The sequence below is a fragment of the Galeopterus variegatus genome, unplaced genomic scaffold (assembly GCF_000696425.1).
Source record: "Galeopterus variegatus unplaced genomic scaffold, G_variegatus-3.0.2 Scaffold605, whole genome shotgun sequence".
NCBI classification, from domain to species: Eukaryota; Metazoa; Chordata; class Mammalia; order Dermoptera; family Cynocephalidae; genus Galeopterus; species Galeopterus variegatus.
This window is the reverse complement of record NW_007726716.1, coordinates 10,025-14,552: the sequence shown is the minus strand read 5'-3', so window position 1 is coordinate 14,552 and position 4,528 is coordinate 10,025. Positions and strand designations below refer to the sequence as shown.

The following is a 4,528-nucleotide window of genomic DNA, read 5'->3' as shown; positions in this document are numbered from 1 at the left end:
TGTTCAAAGGCTGTGATTTATTTATCTCTTATCCTGAATACCTCGTAGGTTGCTGGCATGTGCTAGTTTGGTAAGGTTGGTTGGATGGGTGGATGGATGGATGTTGTAGATAACATGAGTCTTAATTTGGGTTCCCCAGAAACAGATCATGAAACAAGGATTTGAGTGAAAGCCATTTATTTGGGAGGTGATCCCAGGAGGTGCTGATAGAGTCGTGGGGAAGTGAGACAGGTAAGGGAAGGAAGGCAATGCATGGCGTGTTCTCGAGCAGGTCACCTCTGTGGGCGATAGGGGCTCAGTCCCACTGTAGAACTCTGGGAGATTTTGTAGAACGTGGCTTAGAGTTATTCCACCCAAGGTGCCAGGAAGCTGGATTCTTAACCTCCAAGTCCCATCCAGCACTGACTGAGGACTACTCCAAGGGGAGTTCACTCCCAGCCCTCTTAGCCAAGAGAAAACCCCCAGGCATGGAGGGGCAGTGCCTGCAAGTGGATAGCTGGTGAATATTGGCATGGTCAGTGCTGAGGAATACGGTGGGCCACTGACAGTGTCTGCTGCACCCCAGAGTTTGGGATCGGTGTGAAAGCTCATCTCACTCACGCTCCCACCAGCGTGCAGGGCCCTCCCCTACAGACCAGACAGTGCTGAGGAATACGGTGGGCCACTGACAGTGTCTGCTGCACCCCAGAGTTTGGGATCAGTGTGAAAGCTCATCTCACTCACGCTCCCACCAGCGTGCAGGGCCCTCCCCTACAGACCAGATATTCGCTCAACCAGCCTCTGACTGAACTTCCTCAGGCTCTCTCCCCAGCAAGGGCAGTAAGAGACAAGTTAGCTGCTCTAACTCTGGGAGGGTCATCTTGTCCCTCTGCCAGCTCCATCAGGGTGGTAAACCTGCTTCCCAACACCCTTGAGGTGTGAGGTCTGGCTGAGCGTCAGAATACCATCCATTGCCCTGGAAACGCTGCAGTCATGCCCAGTACCAGGAGGGACACTTACTCCCACTCCTCCTGGCTCCATGTGGAGGGACTTTTGTTAGAGAAGCACTCCTGGTCTGAGTGACTTATCTGGCTGATGAGCATGGAAGAATGGCCTGCTGTGATCAGCTGGGTCCTCCCCTCCACTCTCCCCTTCCCCAGAGCCCGCCCACCTGTAGGAAGCATGCGTCCCCTGCTCCTCCACAGCGGGGTGGCCTGCAGTTGTCCACCATGGCTGGGGACTGGGTACGGAGGTCTGCATAAGTCTGAGGCCCACTGAACCACGTTTCTTCCATAGCATTATCATTAATAAATGTGATATTTCTATCTCCATCTGACTGACTCTACATCTATCTCTCAGCTGATTCCAAACTGAGCGAGGAACAGTGGCATTATGGGCCTTCCTAAAACTCCAACAGGGGCCTTCTCCTAGTATCTACAGCCATCAAATTGCAATGTAGTATTCAATATACTACACCAAAAATAGCTCCAGGGTCAAAAAAAAAAAAAGAAATGCAGTATACTGTAATCTCTTCTTGAATATTCATAATGACCATGCGTATGTATATTAAAAGAGTTTAGAATCCCATCAGTTATAAATAAATGAACAGAAGTCTTGCAAAACTTTGTTTAATAAATCAGAGGAAAAACCAAACTTTTTTTATTCTCTCACAAAGCAAAAATCAACACAGAAAACCAACTTCTTTTTTTTTTTGTCTTTTTGTCTTATTCCGTGTCCGGCAACGGATCGCAACCCTCAGTGTCCCCCCCGTACCGGACCGGGGACCGGCAACGGGATCGCAACCCTCGGCGTTGCTCCCGCGCCTCACTCAGCCAGTGAGCGGGAACCAGTCTGTATGTGGGATCCGAACCCTCGAGCGGGAGCGCCGCCGCGCTTCCCAAGCGGCGCACTATCCAGTGCGCCACCGGGCTGGCCCAGAAAACCAACTTCTGTGTCACAGTATGTGGGGATTTCTCCCTACCAGTAAGCAAGCAACAAGTTCCCCAGTGGACACTGGCTGGGTGTTCTCTAATTCAATTCCAACACTATCTACCTGGAGACAGTGTCAGATTCCACAAGTTAAGGACTCAGTCCCCAAGACTACCCTCCACTTCAGATGCCAGCTGCAAGTCCAAGCTTCTAGAACTTCTGACCAACGAACTATAAATCGGGGTTCCCACCACCCCCTCGCTGGGCTCAATTAGTTTGCTTGAGCATCTAACAGAACTCAGGAAAACACATACTGCCCAGTCTGCAGCAGGTAGGATGGTGGTGCTGAGGGCTCTGTGCAGCCTCCAGGGCATCACAGCCCAGGTGCTGCAGCCTAGGGCTGGGGTCCAACTGCTGATTCAGCCCATCAGAGGTGCTCAGCAATGTCTGCCAGATGTGGAATGGGCAAAGTGGTTCGGGGGAGCTGTCATGTTTCCCACCAAGGAAACAGCCCACTGGAAGCCTCCACCTTGGAATGATGTGAACCCTCCAAAGGACAAAATGGTGTTGAACCTAACCCTGAACTTTGGGCCCCAGCACCCAGCAGCTCATGGCATCCTGTGACTACTGATGGAATTGAGTGGGGAGATGGTGTGGAAGTGCAACCCTCACATCAGGCTCCTGCACCGAGGCACTGAGGAGTTCAAGGAATACAAGACATATCTGCAGGCCCTTCCGTACTTTGACCAGAGAGACTATGTATCCAAGATGTGTAACAAACAGGGCTATTCACCTGCTGTGGAAAAATTGCTAAACACCCAGCCCAGGCACAGTGGATCCAAGTGCCAGTTGGAGAAATCACACAGCTTTTGAACCACATCATGGCTGTGACCTCGCATGCCCTGGACACTGAGACTATGACCTCTTTTTTCTGGATGTTTGAAGAAAGAGAGAAGATGTTTGAGTTCTATGAGCAAGTGTCTAGAGCCTGAATGCATGGTGCTTATATCTGGCCAGGAGTGCATCAGGAGCTACCCCTTGGGCTCATGGATAACATTTATGAGTTTTCTAAGAACTTCTCTCTTCTGATTGATGAGTTGGAAGAGATGCTGACCAACAATAGGATCTGGTGAAATCAGACAGTTGACATTAGAAGACACACTTAACTATGGCTTTAGTGGACTGTTGCTCCGGGGCTCAGGCATCCAGCAGGAACTGCAGAAGACTCAGCCCTATGATGTTTATGACCAGGTGGAGTTTGATGTTCCTATTGGTTCTCGAGGGGACTGCTATGACAGGTGCCTGTGTAGAGTGAAGGAGATGAACCAGTCCCTTTGAATCATCTTACAGTGTCTGAACAAAATGTCTCCTGGGGAGATCAAGGTTGATGATGGTAAGTGTCTCCACCTAAGCAAGCAGAGATGAAGACTTCTGTGGAGTCACTGATTCATCACTTTAAGTTGTATACCGAGGGCTACCAAGTTCCTCTGGGAGCCACATATACTACCACTGAGGCTCCTAAGGGAGTGTTTGGGGTGTATCTGATGGCAGCAGCCACCCTTACTGATGCAAGATCAAGGCTCCTGGTTTTGCACACCTGGCTGGTTTGGACAAGATGTCTAAGAGACACGTTGGCAGATGTCCTTGCCATCACAGGTACCCAAGATGTTGTGTTTGGAGAAGTAGATTAGTGAGCAGGGGAACAGCATTTGATCTCCTCTGCCTATCAGCTTCCTCTGCAGAGCCAGTCCCTTATTGGAAATGGGGCTCTGTGTGTGTGTGCATGTATGCCTAGCTGTCAGGCTTTCTGTGCATGTACTAGAAAAGGAGAAATTATAATAAATTGGCCACTTTGTGGCCCCTATCCCCACCTCCCAAAAAAACATACTTAAGATTTACTGGTTTATTATAAAGGCTATTACAAAGGATGCAGATGAAGCGATGCGTAGGGTGAGGTATGGCGGGAGGGGTGTGGGCTTCCATGCTCTTCCTGGGTGCTCCATCCTCCGGGTAACTCCACGTGTTCAGCTATCTGAAAGATCCCAGAACGCGGTGTGGGGCGGTCCTGGGTGTAGGGTGAGGTATGGCGGGAGGGGTGTGGGCTTCCATGCTCTTCCTGGGTGCTCCATCCTCCAGGTAACTCCACGTGTTCAGCTATCTGAAAGATCCCAGAACGCGGTGTGGGGCGGTCCTGGGTACTGAGCCCTTAACCTGTGTTATCTGAATCTGTCTCCAGGTAGACAGTGTTAGACTTGAATTAGAGGACACCCGGCGAGGCCTGTTTGTTCAGATTCTTCTTGGCCTCTCTGTGCAGCATTCCCTCCTTCCGGGTATGGGCAGGACCTTTTCTGGAATGGGGGTCTTATGATCTACAATGAAATAAGGTAGGTCAGAGAACTTTTTTGTGGCCAACTCCAAGACAGAAAGGCTGGGGAAGGTTAGAACAAGTCAGGAACTGTAAATGAAAACCAATATATATATATATATATATATATACATACATATATATAAAGTAATATCATAATAAGTTTTTAGCAGTTTAACGTATTTGGCCTTGAAACTCTTTTTCAAGTAATACCTGTAACACCTGAGGAGGCAAGCTTCCACAGAGAACACATTA

At 49.5% G+C, this 4,528-nt stretch overlaps 1 pseudogene; it reads left to right on the top strand.

Annotated features, from left to right (window-relative positions):
- The first annotated feature begins 2,244 nt into the window (after positions 1-2,244).
- LOC103588695 lies at positions 2,245-3,679 on the top strand (annotated as a pseudogene).
- The last annotated feature ends 849 nt before the right edge of the window (positions 3,680-4,528 follow it).